Source organism: Diabrotica undecimpunctata, chromosome 2, assembly GCF_040954645.1.
Source record: "Diabrotica undecimpunctata isolate CICGRU chromosome 2, icDiaUnde3, whole genome shotgun sequence".
Taxonomy (NCBI): Eukaryota; Metazoa; Arthropoda; class Insecta; order Coleoptera; family Chrysomelidae; genus Diabrotica; species Diabrotica undecimpunctata.
The window spans coordinates 9,214,519-9,235,132 of NC_092804.1; the positions used below are offsets into that span (position 1 = coordinate 9,214,519).

The following is a 20,614-nucleotide window of genomic DNA, read 5'->3' on the forward strand; positions in this document are numbered from 1 at the left end:
ATATAGTAAAGTGGGGTGAAATTGATCCAAAGGGGCGAAATTGATAATCACGAATGATTCTGAATATTTTAATTTTCACTGAAATCTAAGAAGCTTAACAAATGGTTGACAACGTCGCTTTAGTTAGTAAGCACCTGCGTGAAACCTGTGATTGTTTAGTTGAAGTAAGTATTTTTTTTATGGAAAAAAGCTTGTTTTAAGTATGTCTATATTCTTGATAAGTTTCTTTAGCTTCCTAACTTTCCGGTGCCTGAGAAAAACTACAAAAAAATGTGCGATTTTAACTAATTATCTTAATAGTTACATGTTCTCTGTTAACACATTTGTGCGAACAAAACAACGTGGGTTTTATATGTTTGGTCAAAAACTCAACACATTTGACACAACCGCTTGATGTTTGTTTTTCCGTCCCTTTCAGATGGCTTGGAGGGAAACCTTTAGTGATTGGAAAAATTGTTATCCCATATTACTACTACTACTACTAAGGATTTCCACAGTTTTCACTGTCTTCCTTCACTCAACCGTTTTCTCCAATTTTCCCTGTCATTCCAGTCTCCATCTCGCAGGGTTCTTTTCTCCATAGCCTCGTCGATTTCATCTCTGAATGACCTTCGGGGTCTTCCTCTCTTTCTTCTTCCAATCGGGCTCCATTCTGTGATTTTGTTTATCCAGCGTCCTCTGTCTGCTCTTCTGACGTGGCCGTACCAGGATAGTCTCTTCTCCTCTATATAGTCGATTATGTCTGATTGCACTCCCATTCTCCGCTTAATCTCTGCGTTTTCAATTCTGTCTCTTTTTGTAAGTCTACAGCTTCTCCTCAGGAACTCCATTTCTGCTGCTCTTATTCTACCTCTATTTCTCTTGTTTATTGTCCAGTTTTTGGACCCATATGTCAGGATACTTCTTGTCAGGGTATTATATATTCTCTTTTTTGTTTTTATCGTAATGTTCTTATCCTACAACACTGAGTTTAGTTGTCTTATACAGTTTCTTGTTTGTCTCAGTCTGTTGTTTATATCTTCTTCTGTTGTTCCCTGGTTCGATATTATGGTTCCTAAATACTTGAATTTATCTGTTCCATTTATTTGTCTTCCCTCGTCTATCTCTAGGTTTCTCATATCCTTGTTTTCTGTTGTTAGGTATTCGATTTTCTCTAAGTTTATTTCCATTCCGTTGTTTTATATTCTTCTTCTAGTTTTCTGAGCATAAAGCTGAGATCTTCTTCATCTTGTGCGATGACTACTTGATCGTCGGCAAAACTTAAGGTGTATAGGTATTCGTCTCTTACTGGTATGCCCATTCCTTCGCACTTTCTCCTCCATGGTTTGAGTGTCTTTTCCAAGAATATTTTAAACAGAGTAGGGGACGTAGCACAGCCTTGTAGAAGTCCTTTTGTCGTCTTAAATGGATTGTAGGCTTTATTTCCACATTTAATAGCTACTTTGTTTTCTTTGTATAGTGCTTTAACTGCTTTTATTAGTGTTTGTCGGATTCCGAGATCATTCATTGCTTCCCATAATTTGACTCTAGGTATTGAGTCATATGCTTTCTTTAGATCAACAAAGGCCAGATGGACCGGTCTACCTTTTGCCATTTTCTTCTCTATCAGTTGTTCTAATGTGTACGTATGATATAGGCATGATTTTCCTACTGTGAACCCTGCTTGGTCTTCTCCAATTTTCCCTATTATTTCAGTTTCTAGTTTTTCCTTAATAATTTTCCCGTAAAGTCTACCTACCGACGATATTATACTAATTCCTTTATAGTTTTCACATTTTTTCCTGTTTCCTTTCTTATGTATGGATGTGATGTATGCTTGTGTCCATTCCGCAGGTATTTCTTCTCCATTTAGTCCTCTTTCGAACATTCTATGTAGCATGCGGAATAACTTTTCCGTTCCGTTTTTAATTAGTTCGTTTGGTATTCCTCCGGGTCCTTTGGCTTTTTTGTTCTTCAATGTCTTGATTGCTCTCTTAACTTCTGCCAGGCTTATTCCTATCTGGTCGTATGCCCCATTTCCTGCATGTTCTATATTCTCTTCCTGAAATTGGGGACGGTTTTCTGTAAGTAGTTCTACGTAGTATTCTTGCCACTCGTTTTCACTAATTTTGCCGATCTGGGTTTTCTCTGTCTTATTTCGTTGAAGTGCTTTTAATATTCGCCATGATTCTGAATTTCTCGTTCCTCCGATATGTCGTTCTATCTCTGTGCATGCTTGTTCCCATCGTTCGTTCTTTTCATTTCCCATTTCATATCCCATATTAATCATAATAAATAAGAAAAATGTTCCAATATCTATAGAAGATTTAGCTGGACCATCCAGGCGAAATATTAAGCAAACCAAACTAAATGTCGAGTCAGGAAAAAGTGTTGTAGCTCAGCAATCTGATGAAATTGAAAGCGACAGTGAAAAAGAGCCGTCAAGTAATAACGAAACAGAAAGTGAAACTTGGAGTAGTCTGACAATAATGATGGGGTTAAATATTTTACCTATAACAAGTTTTTACCATTTTTGGTTTAAAAGAAAAACAATATTTGAACTATAATCTGAAACGGTCAAGTCTATTTTTAAACGTATTGGTGGAGGGGGCAGAGACAATGTTATCACTAAGGTTATTATTAAAATATGTTCGCACTTGTTGATTCGCGAGCTTTTTATACAGCAAAATTGGAAATATATATACTAGAAAGCAGCCATAAGGCCCCTTTAAAATAAATAATAGTCCTAGTAGTGTGGTTAAACGTATGATAGAACCAATTGCCCATCATCATCATCACTGGCTCGACAACCCTTTTTGGGCCTTGGCCTGTTCCAGGATTCTTCTCCATTCTGATCTGTTTCGTGCTTTTTTTCTCCAGTTTTTTATTTTTAAGGTTGTTATATCATTTTCTATTTGTTCTAAGTATCTCAGTTTCGGTCTTCCTCTTGTTCTTTTTCCTACTGGCATCTGTTTGAATATTTTGTTTGGTATTTCGCCTTCTTCCATTCTTTCTACATGTCCTATCCAACGCAGCCGTCCCATTTTAATGAATATGATAATATCCGGATCCTGGTATATTTTGTATAGTTCAGAGTTGTATCGTCTTCGCCATATTCCGTTTTCTTTTGTGCCCTTATATATGTGTCGCAAGATTTTTCTTTCGAAGGTGGCTAACAACGTTTCCTCTCTTTTAGTGAGTGTCCAGGTTTCTGAGCCATATGTGAGTACCGGTCTTATTAGGGTTTTATATATTTGGCATTTTGTCTTTCTTGCGACGTTATCTGATCTTAGGTGTCTAATTAAGCCATGGTAACATTTATTTGCAATAAATATTCGCCTCTTCACTTCCTTCGTAACGTTATTATCAGACGTGACTAGGGATCCCAAGTATATAAAGTTTTTTACCCCCTCCATGTTGTATTCTCCTATTGTTATATTTTGTGGCTGCCTTATTTCCGCGTTTTTACTTTCCTGCATATATTTTGTTTTGGTCGGATTGATTTTAAGACCACTATTTTGTGCAGCTCGTTCTATTTGATTGTATGCCTCTATCATTTCTCTTCTTGATCTTGCGATTATGTCAACATCATCTGCAAATGCTAGTATTTGCACGCTTTTATTAATGATTGTTCCTCGTGTATTGACTGTTGTGTCCCTCAGTATTTTCTCGAGTACGATGTTGAACAAGATGCATGATAGAGCGTCTCCCTGGCGTAGTCCCTTTTTCACATCTATTGTTTCCGTTAATTCATTTTGTATCCGGATTCTACTTTCTACTTTTAGAGATTCTTTTATCAGTTCTATTAATTGTGTTGGTATATTAAATTCTTTCATTGCTTTTATTAAGAATTCTCGGTTTATATTGTCATATGCGCTTTCAAAGTCTATGAAGAGATGATGTGTTTCGATGTTATATTTACTTGTTTTTTCGAGGATCTGTCGCAGAAAAAATATCTGGTCTATTGTTGACTTCTGTCTACAGAAGCCACTTTGGTATTTGCCAACTATTTTTTCAGCGTGTGGTCTAAGTCTTTCATAAATGACATTGGACATTATTTTGTATGCTGCATTCAGCAGCGTGATTCCACGGTAGTTTCCACATTCTAACTGATTTCCTTTTTTATGTAATGGTACAATAATACCGCTATTCCACTCCGTTGGTAGCTGTTTATTCGACCATATCTTTGTTATCAATTCATGTATTGTTTTTTGTAGTGCGTCTCCTCCTTCCTTTAGTAACTCCGATGCTATTTGGTCTGATCCCGATGCTTTATTGTTCTTTAATTTTTCTACTGCTGCTCTAATCTCGGCTATTGTTGGTGAAGTCTTTTCTCTGTTGTCTGCTTGGTCTAATGATATGTCAGGGGTCGTCTCTCTCTGATCTCCTTCAAACTTTACCAATTGCCCATACTGGACGCAAAATTACTTGCGACAACTGGTTTACGTCCATTCCACTAGCTACTGACTTGCTGCATAATTACAGGATAACTCTAGTAGGAAGTCTGAGAAAGAATAAACCACAAATTCCTCCTCTTTTTGTAGCTACAAAAGGAAGACCACTATCTAGGAAGAAACAGCAGAATTTTTGGTTATGGTAAAGACTGTCTTTTACTATCATACTTGCCCAAGAAAAACAAAAATATTCTGATGTTATCTACGTTTCATACTGATGACACAATTGATAAAAAAACGGGTGAAAATTTTCAGTCGCAGGTTATAACCTTCTACAATACGACAAAAGGAGCAGTGGATGTTGTGGATCAGATAAAATGTAAATATGTACTTCGTCTCTCGAAAAAGTTGCCCATGGTCACTTACAGTCTTTTTTCATTGATGAATATTGCTGGAATAAATGGTCAGGTAATTTACGAGGCGTCTTTTTTAAGTAAGTACCGTTTTGGAATTAAAAAAAAGTGCAAAGATATGGCAATAATTTTATTTTTACATGAAAGCCTGTACCTTAATCTACTGTTCTACATAATTTCCGTGAATATTACGGCACTTGTCATAACGTGGCACCAGTTTTTGAATACCCTCCCTAGAAAATTCTGCCGCCTGACGTGTTAATCACTGCATCACAAATGTTTTGACTTCGTTATCGTCTTGAAGACGCTGACCGCCTAGGTGTTTCTTCAAGTGCTGGAACAAATGGTAGTCGCTGGGCGCCAGATCAGGGCTGTATGGAGGATGATCTAGAGTTTCTCATTTAAATGATTTGATGAGATCTTTGGTCTGATTACCCACATGTGGACGGGCATTGTCATGCAGCAAAACGATACCCTTACTCAACTTGCCACGTCTTTTGTTCTGGATTGCACGACGCAGATTTTTCAATGTCTCACAATAAGACGCTGCATTGATTGTCTCATTACGAGGCAGAAACTCCACTAGCAATACTCCTTTTCTGTCCCAAAAAACTGTGCACATGATTTTCCGGGCTGAAATTGTTTGCTTAAACTTCACTCTTTTGGGTGATGATGAATGTCGCCATTCCATGAATTGTTGTTTCGATTCTGGTGTGACGTAGGCCACCCACGTTTCGTCACCAGTTACAATTTGGTCTAAAAAATCTTCACCTTCACTGTGGTACCGCTCAAGGAAAGTCAATGCACTGCCTAAACGTTGGGTTTTGTGCAAATCCGTCAACATTTTTGGAACCCAACGTGAACACAATTTCCGGTAATTCAAGTTCTCGGTAACAATGCGATACAAAACACTACGAGAATACTGAGGAAAGCAGTCGGACAATGATGAAATTGTAAAGCGTCTGTTTTCTCTCACCTTTTCGTCCACTTTCTGCACCAAATTTTCATTAACGACCGAAGGACGCCCACTCTGTTCTTCATCATGCACATTTGTGCTGCCATCTTTAAATGCTCTCACCCATTTCCTTACCATTCCATCACTCATAATGTTATGTCTGTAAACTTCAATGATCTCATGATGAATATCGATCGGTTTTAAGCCTTTAGCACTAAGAAATCGTATAACAGCCCGTACTTCACAATCAGCGTGACTCACGATTGTTGGAGGCATCTTAAACACTGGAGTAAACAAGTATACAATGAAGAATCACACTGTAATGGTCAGTGCGTAGACAAGAGATGTAGGTAACCAGCGCTCATGCGCGGAACGCCGACCGTAGCGCTGCGGCGGCGGAATCGCAAAACGGTACTTACTTAAAAAACATGCCTCGTATTATAGCAATACCAATACTAAATTAGAACGCCATAAACATCTAAGAGAAATTAGTACAAATCTCATCAGACCCCACCTGATAACATTGTCAATATTATTACTTCAAATAAGACGCCAAGCAGGTCTTCCTGATAAAGAAACTTCAGTAGCAAGTGCAAAAACTAAAGATAGAGTCAAATGTTTTTACTGTCCTCGAAGTAAAAATAGAAAAACCACTTTAAGGTACAGATTGTTCAAAATCTATTTCTGGTAATTACAACATGCCAAATATGCTACAATAAATGCTATGAGAGTGAATAAAGTGTTTACATTTCTTTTATATTACACAATTTTTTCTATATGTATTATTTTATTAATAAAAACTACATACATTCATGTTATTTATCACTATAATAATAAAATTTTTAAAGAACCAGTAACCGACCAAGTTTTGTTAATTATTAAATATCCTAATAAAATATAATTAAATGAGAAGAAAATGGCGACTAAGGCAGCGCCCATAGGCGAACAATCGCGCCATTTCCTGATCGAGAACAATAACGGGTTAATAGTAGCAGGACTTGTTTAAAATATACCAAATGCTTACAAAGACAAAGTTGATTTTGTAGAGATTTGTAATATAAATAATTTGTCGACAAAGTATGTCACAGGTCGATTACTTTTACTACAAACAATAAAACTTTTGGGCCTTTTACAGGTTTTGAAACTTAAGCCAAACAAAGCAAGACGCGAATCAAAATCCGTTACGGATCTAAAGTTTAAAAACTCGTTACTGTATCACGCTGTGATGATCAAACTTTTATGTATCTGATCTACTGTCATCAAAAATATATATGTTCCAATATTCGGAACATACCTTAACACTTTTCAGGTCATAAAAGTTTTAATACGATTTTGAAAACTGTTCTTGCAGGTTAAATCAAAATTGTAAGGAAGGTTAGAGGTGGATAAGAATAATTTATTGGGTTTTCAATTAATCTATACAGTTTTAGTGTACAATGTACAGTTTAAAGATTTTGTTTTTAATATTATTTTATATAGCATTGAAAAGTAATTGATTGTAAAGATAATTTTTCGACTGTTCTAGCAACCATTCAAATTTCGTCATTTTGTGTCATGTGGAACAATTTCACCCAATCATGTCAACATTAGACTGATAATTGCATTCAGTGCAATTTTCAATCCCTATGACAACACGATCGAGTTTGACAACTTCATCCAAATAAATTTCAAAATGTCACGTTTCGGCAATGAGAATGTTAAAAGTATAAATATTATGCGTGGTAATAGATCTTCTATAGTAGATAACAGCAACGAATCTAATGTTAACTTAAATTTTAATAATTATACTTTCACTAACTGTACTTTTAATAAATAAATGTTTCGTTATGTTGAGTTATGATTTTTTTTTCGAAAAATTATCCGCCGAATATCCCTCGGACATTGATGAATGCCTCATAATTTCATGACAAATTTCTCAAGCTCAAGGAACGAGCTTTCAATTGTCAATTGTTCACTCAACTTCTTGGTCTGTGTGGGCACTGGTAGGTGCGTATACCTAGATGATGTTTAATCGAATTTATTCATTTATTTAGTAGATAAGATATATAACTCTATCACTTATGCTTTTAATTATTGTAAGTATATTCTTTGTGTTTTTTATTTACAATAAATCCAACGCCACCATAAAAAGACTCTTCTTTACAACACTATGTCCATCATTTTTTAATTTTGACATTTTGTTCACTAATAATCAACTTTTATATAATATAATATAATAACGGATTTATTACGGCTGTCGCCGCTTCTCCGCCCCCAATTTCCATCTTTTTCTGTCATATGCAGTTGCCTCCTCTAAGTCTCTTGCCGCCATTGCTTCATCAATATCGTTGCGCCAACTTCTCCGTGGTCGTCCTCTCTTTCTTCTTTCAGGAGGGATCCATTCCAGTACTCTCCTAGGCCATCTGTACTCTGGCATTCTTTTAACATGTCCGAACCAGATTAATTGTTTTCTTTCTATGTCATCATTGATATTTCTCTCCATTTTCATTTCGTTTCTTATTTGTTCGTTTCTAACTCTCTCCAGTTTCGATCTACCGCAGCTTCGTCTCAGATAATCCATTTCTGTCGTCATAAGTTTGTTTTTATTAGCTTTGGTGACGTCCCATACTTCCGAACCGTAAAGTGTAATACTTTGAACTATACTACCGTAAATGTGTTTTTTGGTTTCTCGTCGAATTGTTTTTTGCCAGAGAAGAGAGTTTAAGGCACGGGTCGCTGCTCTGCCCTTGTTTATTCTTTCCCTGATTTCATCTGCGCTATTTCCCTTCTTGTTGAAAATGACCCCCAAATATTTGCAGGATTGCACGCCTTTGATTTTGTCGTCTTCCAAGACTAGGTCACATATTTCATCTGTTCCCACTGAGAGATATTCACATTTTGTCATATTCATGTTTAGACCTGCCACCTCATATTCTTCTTGCAGTTTTCTTACCATATAGCTAAGATCGTAGCTGTCTTCGGCAATTACTACCTGGTCATCCGCAAAGAAAAGTGTATATAGCTTGTTTTCTTCCACCGTTATTCCCATGTTTCTACATTTTTTTACCCATTTCACTAAGGATCTCTTCAACTTTTATCACTTTATCTAAAAGAATATAGCACTAAGTCCTAAACCATTTGCTAATTGAGATAGTGACCTTTAAAAAAATACCAAGTCCATTTTCACTTAGAGGGATAGAACACCATGTATACTTAATGTTTTATTCCTCTACTCATGTCAGTTACAGCCGCACATAGTGTTGCATATCTCTGTACCATAATTCTCGTGGGAGAAATATTCTTGAACTGCTGAAAAGTTCTGCGAATTCTTCTACTGCATTTTTTTTGCTCATTATTTTTAAATTATTAACAACATAACCTCAAAACGTTAATGTAGTGATTTAATATCAACCTTAGACTAGCAATATTGTTAAATATTCTACAATCAATATTATAAGCCTAGTTTTATTACAGAATAAAATAATACACCAAGCAATGATGTTTTAAATAAAGAGTATATTATTAGAGATGCCTTGAGTTTTGATGAAGAAGATGAGTCTTATATAGACATAAGTTACAATGAACAACTCGTGGTGAGAGAGCAGGAGTGCCTGGCAGTGAGATAGAAGAAATCATACTATGGTCGGTACGGCCAGAATAAAAATGTTAGCATTACTATGTGTTTCTTTTGGATACTCAATAAGTATCCTCAAGTAAAAATAATCACTCAGAAGTTTATTCAATTCTTGTATAAGCCTCGGTAGAATATCAGTTTAACTTTCAACAATATCTTCAGGATTTGTTGTTTCATTAAATGAAAATCAGTAACCAAAATGTTTATGATAAAAATAATCCAATAAAATAGAGTTGTCATATAACTATACTAGCAAAATACACACAAATACTCACAATCCAATATCATTACTGCTTGATATGGTTATACTTTACTAATATAAACAACTTTTCTAATTAAAAAAAAACAACAGCTATAAGGATAAGGAATTATCTAAGAAAAACAAACTACAAACTTCTATGTATAAGTACATCTCTGGTGAATATCTGTAACGAAAATAATAAAAACAAAATTATATACAACAGAATGGAAATTCCTATTAACGAAACTCACCTTATGTTTGAAAATACAACCAAACAATACAAATTATTTTAATTAATATACAAATCATAAAATAACTGTGTCTATTTTCCTTTTTTACCTAGTTTATACATTTTAAAGACAGGTTCGTTATCGACTAATCACAAAAAGCAGTAATTTTAGACGTCCAACCTTCAAAATATTCTTTGAACGAAATATTTCCAATGAATCATACTTGGATTTAATTAGTTGGCAACTAAACATATAGAAAGCATTATAGACGATATCAGGAAGTAATTGGTCAAGTAAATAACCAATTACCTGCTGTAAATTGACTCATTTAAATGAAGTAGGTGGACCATTTAATGAATCATCATCACTCAGAAGTTTCTACTAAAGGATCACACCCACATGGAGGCGGACACTTTCCATGCGCTGATAGATCGAAAGAGAAAAAAAAACTTAAGAAAATATCTATTTTAATGCCCTAGGACTAGCAGCAGTTAGTCAGACAAACGTCAATGAAAGATACCGTACCTATATAATATGGAATAAGATGTTAAAAATTGAAGGTCTTTGTATAATGTCAAAACATCTCAAAATCCGCCTTTTATTAATAGAAGAGGAGGCATTAACAAACAACAAGTTCTTCTGTCAATCTGTATTTATCTGCAAGTAAAACAAAACTTTAACTTAGGAGACTTTAACGCAAAGGTTGGGGAAGAAAAAGTAGAAGAATGTGCAGCAGGATATAGTCTGGGCAATAGAAACGAAAGGGGTGACAGGCTTATCGAATTTTGCCAAAGAAATAATTTTGTTATAGCTAATACATTATTTAAAATGCCAAAGAGAAGACTATATACCTGGAAGTCACCAGCAGATCAAGAAGAGAAAATTGTTAGAAATTAAATGTGGTAGACAAAATAATTGTTACATTATGATGGGTTAAGAAATTTGGTGTCATTGACAAGGATGATAAGTTGTTAAATGGTACCCTCTCGAATAAAGAGAGCGAGAGTGAACCATAGCTCGCGTAGACAGGGTTGCAACCCTGAAGTAGATCTAACTTTACTGGGGTCATAAAGTTTATCCAGCCGCTACCTAACTCGTTAGTATCGGTATATTCTTAATACTGACTTCTTCTTTTAGTTAAGATGAGGGCTGCTCCTTTGATTTTCCTGTTTTTGCTGCCTGCTTTCTGTGTTTGCTGGATAAAAATCACAAAATATGTTTCTCTCATTCGTAAAACGTAACCGTATATGAAAAGTTTGAGGCTTTTAGACGATAGTGCTCGTTATGCCAGTACATACCAAGCAAACCCAATAGATACGGTATAAAAATATTTGCACTGTCTGATGCGAAGTTATTTTATAGTTGTAACATGAAAGTATACGTTGGCAAAAACCAAGTGAGTTGTCTATACTATTTAGACACTAGTACCAAGTCAGTAAGGGAACGGGCCTGTCAACATTTCTACGGATCTAACAGACATGTTACCGCCGAAAATTGGTACACCAGCGTTGAGCTTGGTATAAATTTAACGTAAAATGGTTTAACTCGCTTGGGAACAATAAAAGTTAATAGAAGAGAAATTCCTGTATATTTCTCTAACGATCAAGGATGACCTATTGGCTCTAGTACATTTGGGTTTGGTTCAAGAGGAACACTACTGTCATATATACCAAAGGAAAACAAAAACGTTGTGTTATATTCCAATCTGTACCATGGGGACGACGTGGATCCTGTAACTGGAAAACCGGAAATCATATTACCATAAAACAACACAAAAGGCGGTGTTGATACCGTAGAAAAATTATGCGCACAATATGATGTGGCCCGTTGTAGTAGAAGATATCATATAGTTGTTTTGTACAGCCTTTTAAATGTTACAGTCATAAATTCCTTTGTTATTTACATTTGTAACATTCCAAATTCCACAAAGACTTGACGAGAAGTTTGAGAAATTTACCATTTAGCCTTATGTACATCCACCAGAAGAATGGGAGGTTTCGTGACTGTGGATGGAAAAAGAATCGAAAAACGAAATATTTGTGTTCGATTTGTAAAAAGTATCTTTGTTTGGACCATGTAAATTCAATTTGCAATGACTGTAACAATATTCCGGCTTAATTTTATTATGTTTTTTGCCATCTCTTATATTTTTTAATGATAAGCCTTAGTGAAATAATGTTCTATTTTTAATTAAGATAGTTCTTGAAGACTATTGTGTTATACTCTAATTTTAAATTAGTTGTAATTTGTTTAGTAAATAAAAGAATGAATCAAGCTATTACAATAATTGTGGACAATTTTTTTTTGCTAAGTAAATAAACATTTTAAAAGAACAAAATATGTCAATAATAGTAAATATCGTTAAAAAAAACTATAAACAATAGATTATTTTATTAAAATTTAAACCAAATGCATCCAGATGACTATTTTTATAACCAGTGTAGTAGACCGTGTGCGACTACTGATACACAAAATTAAACTGCCTCTACTGAAAAACATCCTATTACCAATTTTAATGCTTCATTTATAATCTAATAACCTACCTAGTTCGTCTTTATATTTATATACAGTTTGTTAAATCCTTAAGAGCTTTTCTAGTCGTTAATTAACTACATTTCACATAAATCAAAACTTCAAACTTACTCCATTCTGTTTTGAATTTTGACGTCTTTAGTGTCTCGTAAATGCTTCTTTATAAAGGTATTTTTAAATGAAATCCCAACATGAAAATATACTTCGCGCACTTCACTTTGAAAAGGGAAAAAGCATCCTCACAAACTTTTAATATAAATTACGTCCGACAGGTCAGTTTTATAATCGGATAAATGCAGTATATCTTTATTTTTGGCATTGGGCGGTTTTAATTAATTTGGAAACGTTGGCAGTGAGTGGGTTTAAGAGTGTATTGAAAAATTTAAATAAGTCTGTAATATTCCTACTACTGTCAAATTAGAGGTTTTGATAGACGAATTACAGATTGTGTGGGTTTGGTTATTCTTTTTTTCTGAATTTAAAAGACTAATTCCATCTGAACCTTTTCTGGTATATATAGCCATTAGAGGCAAATTGTGTTTTAGCATCAGTTATCAACATATGTTTTATGCCATATTTTTGTCGCTTATTAGGTATGTACATCCTGAACTTGCACCGGCCCCTAAACCCGATTAACATCAAATCAATGCATGCATTTTTCCCAATGGTAAATACATCTTGACAATTTTCAAAAATGTTATTACTAGGGTGGATTGATATAAAACTAGCCTTTGATAGAAAAAACAAGTTTTTTGGAATTAAATCGATTTATTTTAACATAGTCCCCTTTTAGCTCGATACACTTAGTAAGACCATGTTCCATTTTTTTTATCCCATCCGAATAGTACTTTTGGTCGAGCTCTTTAAAATATCCCGAAGTTTCAGCGACGACTTCATCATTTGTTGCGAAACGGCGTCCTCCGAGCCATTGTTTAGGTTTGGAAACAGGAAAAAATCGCTGGTGTCAAGATCTGGCGAATACGGTGGGTGTTCAACCAATTCATAGCCCAATTCGTGTAATTTTGCATTGGCGACGGTCGATCGGTGAGCCGGTGCATTGTCTCAGTGAAAGAGCACTCTTTTGCGTTTTACACGCGGTCATTTTCGACGCAATTCGTCATCGAATCGAACCAATAATGCTGCGTAGTACTCACCATTGATTGTTTTTCCTTTTTCCAAGTAGTCGATGTGGATGATGCCCTTTGCATCCCAGAAAACAGTCGCTATCACTTTGCCGGCCGAATGTGCACTCTTTGCCTTCTTCGGCGGCCCTTCGCCTCGTTTGCGCCACTGTTTTGACTGTTTCCGGTGTGTAATAATGCACCCAGATTTCATCAACGGTGATAAATCGGCGAAAAAAATCCTTCGGATCGCGCCGTATCATCGCCAAAAGCGTGTCCGAAGTGGTTACACGTTTTTGCATTTAATCGATTGTCAGCACATGCGGCATCCATCGCGCGGATAGCTTTTTCACGTCCAAATGATGGTGAATGATATTGTGTACGCATTCGTAGAAAATGTTTATGATCTCTATTAACTCGCGGAGCTTAATTCGACGATCTGCCATAATCATGTCATGGACTTTGTTGATCATTTTCGGCTTGGTGACTTCATTTGGCCTCCCAGACGCTCATGATCAAAAACACTCGTACGACCACGAACAAATTCAGCTTTCCAAAATTTTACTGTTGCTAACGAAAGTGCAACCTCACCATAAACTTCCTCCAGGTTGGCTTTGATTTGCACATTCGATTTACCCGATTTACCATCTATCAAAGGCTAGTTTAATATCAATATATCCTCGTAATATGAGCCGCTGGTGTTTCTTTCAGTCTTTCTTTCCTAGTTGTGCCATCATCAAACCTCAAGCAATTTATTAAAATACTAAATGGTTTTTCACTCATAATATTCCTAAAAATCTCTCTTGCGGTTTTATCTGCAGAAAACAATGCTTCAATATCTTCATTATTGGATTTATAGATCGCGGTATATATTAGTAGGCCCATCAAAGCTCGTATTTCAGTACTATCCGTATCTTTCAAATCTGTTTTTGTGTATACAGCAAACCTTGTTCTAATTTCTGTAATCTTTATATTTGCATACTGCACTAAAGTATTTATCACAGTTTCAGAGATAAGAAGGTTTCATATATCTTCTAGAGTGGCTTCAATTCCTAGAGTACGAGCAGGGCCTGTTAATTCTTGTATGGTTTGACTATATTAAGTTGTGGAGTTGGCACATTCTTTACAAATTCATTCATCGCCCACTTTTGTTGACCTTTCCCATAATAGTACTTTTTGCCAATTTCATCCTCATTCTCTTGGTCTAATTCTTCATTAATATTTTCATCATTTGAAAAAAAATTGTTCATAACATCACTTTCTCATTTTACCATCTTAAAACAGTGCTTTTAAAATTATTGTCTAATTAATTAACATTTTTTTTATGTAATAGAAACCAAATATATATATAAAAATAAGAGGTTTTACACAAAAATCTTTAATTTTATAACAATTACAAAACTTACCTTAACGGCGAGGTTGAGTCACTGAGACTCTGATTTCTAATTTGAACCTGTTCACATTTCCCTAGCTGAATACCCACTGAATACCAATAACTACCCATAGTGACGTGAAGGTACATGAGCGCGCACAAGATTCAAGGTCACCAAAAAAAAACAACTTCTAAAGTACTAGGAGTCTGCGTGACTAAAGCTCACCGGTTATGGGTTAAATTGCCTCTCAAATGAGCAAGCCTGCGACCTCTATTATTGTTTAAAACATGTCCCCGGTTACTTCATTACGCTCAGATCGATAAAGTTACTAGTATGATAGATATACCAAAAATCTTTATTTAAAAACAAAAATTGATTACTTGCCCATTCTCAAAAAAATGAATTTATTCCATAATTTTGTCCCTCACTGTGTTCAATTTTTTCACATGCGAAAAATCATGTCATTTTTTCGCTGTATTACTGACTATCATTCTACCACAATTATGCAATCATTACCTTAGTCCAACCCTTGATAATACTTTCTTCAACTCCCCTCCTTTAGAAATACAGACAGTTGTAAGATATCAAACAAGAAGACTCTCTTGCCTGTTACCTATCGTTAGGAACAGACGTACCCTTTTTTGCCTGTTGCCTATCGTTAGGAACAGTCGCTCTCTCTCGCCTGCTGAGTTCGCTATCAGCAAACGTACTCTCTTCTCTCGCCTGCTACCTATCGCTGGGAACAGACGCTCCCTCTTCCCTGTTGACTATCTTTAGTTACAGAGGTATTCTCTCTACTGTTGACTGCCGCTAACAACAGACATTCTCTCTCTCCCGCTTATAATTACGCGAAAAATACCGCAAATACTGTTTTAAATCGTATACAGACGCAAATGTGTTCAGAAGCCGGTTCTCGGACAACTTCCCCGTATGAAGAACAACCGCGAGTAAAATCCTGTAAATACCGCGAGTGTGTCTGCAGCAGAAGAATTGGTAAGACTTTGTATAAACTTAATTTGCTATAATCTGTATAACCCTTTACTACACATCCAATTTATCTGAACTAGCAGTATGTAATACAGTCCTCATACATTGAAATTGTATTCATAATTTTACATATATATACCCTTGTTGTACACACTGTATATCTTGGAACCTATTATTGTTGTCACTTGGACTTCCTGTAGTAATATTTTCAACGTAACTTCCATGTATAAAAATTGAGAAACATTACTTTAGACCTAAAAGCTTGCCACCATGAAAAAGAAATTAAGAGCAGACAATAAAAACAAATCGCAGCATTTTCTCCGCTTTTATTTTTTTCGCAACACCGCTGTTAATTATTTCCCGTTTTGTTTGTCAGGTTTTTCACGTTATTTATTTCGAACGTTGTTTTCGGTTTCGACTCTCGTAAAACTAGACAATAATCTGTACTAAATGAAATCCTTTTAACGCTTCGCAGTTCAGACAAAAGAACTTTATGCTAATGTTGGCTTGATGGAAAACAAAATGGAAACAAGTATCATGTGGAATGAGATTATGAGTTTCTTCTAGGTAATAAGCGTGTGTGGAGTTCGCAATGGCTTTTGGAGAAATGTGTAGGTTAATACTGTATTTTTGTTAATTTTAAAATGAATATAATACCGAATAGAATATGAATGTTGTTATTTATTACATCAGACGGTCCTGCAAGTGACAACAGTAGTTCCGTTAATTTTTCGCTTCGTAATAAACTTTAAATAATTGGGGAATTACAAGTTAGAAAATTCAACAGAGTTTCAAAAATAAGTGTTTAAAAGTTAGTGCATACAGGTGATAGCAGTAAATAAAGGAAATACCATCAGACAAGTAAGATATAACTACACTTCTCCAAGAAATTAACGCACCACTTCAATAAATCAATTTTATTTGTAAAAGGGCAAAGAATAAAAAATGAAACTTCACCAGATTTATTCTACATTTTATTAGTAAATATAACAATTTGTCTAATCATCACAAAATATTGAAGTACAGGAGAAAAAAAAAATAAAACGGAAAATTCTAAAAAAATAATAATAAGAAGCGTAAACTAAAATATGAAAAAAGTCTTAATAACGAGTGTTTCCACCTCTACTACGTATAACAGCCTCACATCGTTGGCCCATACTTAAAATTAATTGCCGTATTTCATTTTGGTCTAGTTCTCTCCAAATCTGGATCAGTCTCTCTCCCACTTCCTGTAAGTTGTTTGGTTGTATCGGTGTGGCTCTTAATCGCTTACCAAGGATATCCCAAAAATTTTCAATCCGATTTAAATCCGGACTATGTGCTGGCCATTCCATAGTGTTAATTTCCACCTCTTCTAGATAATTTCTGACTATCTGTGCAGCGTGAGGTCTGGGATTATCTTGCATTAGTAAGAAATTTTCACCGATATAAGAAGCAAACGGTACTACATGTTGCTCCAGGATCTCCAATATGTACCTTTCAGCTGTAACAGTTCCATTTTGTATGACCACTAGGTCCGTACGTGCGGTCAAAGAAATACCACCCCACACAATAACGATCCTCCACCAAAAAATGTGGTGTGTGAGAAGTTACACTGAGCATATCGTTCGTTGGGTCGTCGCAACACAAGAACACGTCTGTCGTTATTGTACAAACAAAATCGGGATTCATCAGTAAATAGCACTCGTTCCCAGTCAGCCTCTAACCAATTAACGTGTTCTCTGGCAAAATGTAGTCTCCCCCTTCGATGCTCTGCAGTTAATAGAGGACCTCGGGCGGCAATCCTAGGTGTTAAGTTCTATTCTCTAAGTCGCTGGCGAACAGTTCAGTACTAATTTGTATAGCATGCACGTCTCGAAGCTGAACTTGTAGACTTCGATGTGTTACAAAACAAAACGTTGTCGAAGAGCAGAAATTCTTAAAAATCGATCTTGAATAGGGGTAGTTACCCGGTTTGGTCTTTGCCCTGGTCTGCGAGTATGATCCCCTGTCTGGAGAAATCTTTCTAACACCCGTGAGATGGATGTGTGGGACACATTAAACCGACGACCAATTCTTCGGTAACTCCAACCTTCTTCCGACAGTATCACTACTTGGGCACATTCATCTCGGGTTAAATTACGTGATTGACGCTCCATAATAAACACAATTAACAATAATTAACAATTAAACAGTAGCCGAATAAAATTCGTGAACACTTGGAAATTAGTATATTTATAGAATTAGTACATTTTTTGCTTATTTTAAAATATAACATTACAATGGAAATTTTTATTAACGCTAATAAAATATGTTAATATTTCAAAGTGGTGCGTTAATTTCTTGGAGAAGTGTATTTTAATAATTTTAACACAAGTTTTAAGCAAATAAATAAATGTGTGAAAGGTTAAAAAACTGGTTTTGACGAATGTTTTAAGTCGGAGAGGTCGACCCGCTTAGACATTCCTACGCGTTTTTTGGCTGATAAGAAAGTAATAAGTACCAACAAGAGATTAAATATCAAAATAAAAGCCACATAATTTTATTACAAAAATCCAGATCCGGCCTTAAAATAAATTAGATTAAAGTTAAGATTAGAATTAGATTAAATTAAGATAATAAATAATAATTGTTATTGTATTAAAAAAGTTATATTAATATAGGGAAATGAAATAGATACAGATAAAGAAATGAAGCGCAAGAGAAGAGACCAGGATGAATATTTTAGAAGAAGTAAACTGGCAAAGCATACACCTTCCAAATGTGACACGGAGAAAAAGGAAAAAAAGAAATTATGAATGAAATAAAGCAAATAATAAAAGAACCTATGGAAAATAATAAACAACTGCAAGAGACAAAGGAGGAAAACAGAAAATTAAAAAACGTCGTGAAACAATTACAAGACAAATTGGAACAACTAGAGAAAACAAGTAAAAAGAAAAGTTTGATTATATCGGGTTTAAAAATAGATGCTAAAGATGATAAGAAACTAAAAGAAAGCATGGAAACATTCATATCACAAGAACTGCAAGCGCAAATAAAACTGAGGAACGCAACAAAAATAGGAGAAACAGTCTATGCCATAGAAACAGAAACTTTCGTGGATAAAATTGAGATACTAAATAGGAAAAGTATGTTGAAGTATCATAAACATCACATCTACATAAATAATGATCTTGCATCAAAAGAAAAAAAAAATACAGAAAGAAATAGTAAAAATAGCAAAGAAAGAAAAACGTAAAGGAAAACAGACAAAAATAGGCTATAAGAATTTGTTAGTGAATGGCAAAGAATGAATCTGAGATAAAGAAAAACACTAACTGAAAGGAAATACCAAAGAAAAATTGCCAAAAAACTAGTAGAAGAAAAACAACCGGGGAGATATGATACCGAAAGGTCAAGACGAAGGGATACGACCATGGAAAACGGAAAAATAAACACAAAAGAAAGGCAACAATCCAAAGATATAATAAAAATTGGGACTTGGAATGTGAGAGGTACTTAGCAGAGAGCTTTAAGAAACTTAGACCAAATTATGGAAAAATATACAATAGATATCCTTGCCCTACAAAAAATGAAACATCTGGGAACTGAAATAATAAAAATAGTAAAGAGCACACTGTTTAAGAGTGGGGGACAAAAACATTTTGGAATGGGATTCATGGTGTCGGAGAAAGTAAACAAAGCAGTTGAAGATTTTCAACCAATATCAGACAGAATGTTACTTTAAGAGGAAAGTTTAGGAAGGTAAGTATCATTAATCTACATGCGCCCACTGAAGATAAAGATTTAGAAACCAAAACAGAGTTCTATGAAAAGCTAAGCACCCTAACAGAAAATATACAAAAATACGATATAAGAATAATCATTGGTGACATGAATGTGAAAGTCGGAAAAAAGGAAATACATAGAAATATAACAGGGAGACGAAGTTTACATAAGGAATCCAATGAAAACGGAAAAAAGTTAATAGAATTTGCAGAGGACAAAATGAAGATAGCTATCACAAGGTTTGATCAAAAAGACATCCATACGATAACTAAATCTTATATATGGAGACAATTTATGATGTTCTGTGTGGATCTATAATATATATAATCTGTTATATTGTATTTTTTCGTGTACAAATTATTTATTGTTATAGGTAAAAAATAATTATAACAAATTATTTATAGGTATAATAAATATTTCATGATTATGACTAATTGTGAATTATTCAAAAAATGGCTAGATTTGGGTTACCTAGATCAAATGTATTATTATTAAATTCCTTCCTCTCATTCTACTGAATTTTTGACCTATCACTTTGTTCATGAAATAGTCTAATAAAATACCACTCGTGATTTAATTTAGCTTATAAGTCTGTCTTTCATTTCTAAACTCAACTGAGTTTCTTAAAGAAAACACTCAGTTTCAAGCAACTCAGTTTCGTTTAGAAGTAAATCGACAGACTTATCGCGAAAATTGAATCACAAGTGGTATTACTATTGATAAAACCTCTGCGTCCATTTGATGACTTATCTTGTGCTATTTATACTATCCTGTCCTCTGCCAATCTATTAATGTGTTCGTTATACTCCTGTTTCCGTTTTGTCACCCATCCATTTATGTCTTCTATATTGCATGCTCTTCTTATATTTTTGCTTTTCTACCTATCCATCAGACTTTTCCCTGATATTTGTTGAAGTATTTTCATCTCTGTTGTTTCTAGTAGTCGTTTTGTTTTAATGTGTCAAGTCTAGTCTCCACCGTGTATGTTAATATAGGTCTAATTGCTGTTTTATAGATTCCTGTTTT

General features: G+C 34.8%; 1 protein-coding gene across 1 annotated transcript in view; it reads right to left on the reverse strand.

Moving 5' to 3' along the window:
- Positions 1 to 20,614, reverse strand: part of LOC140433174 (uncharacterized) — a 458,258-nt gene that overhangs the window by 297,986 nt on the left and 139,658 nt on the right. The gene's annotated exons all lie outside the window — the stretch shown is intronic.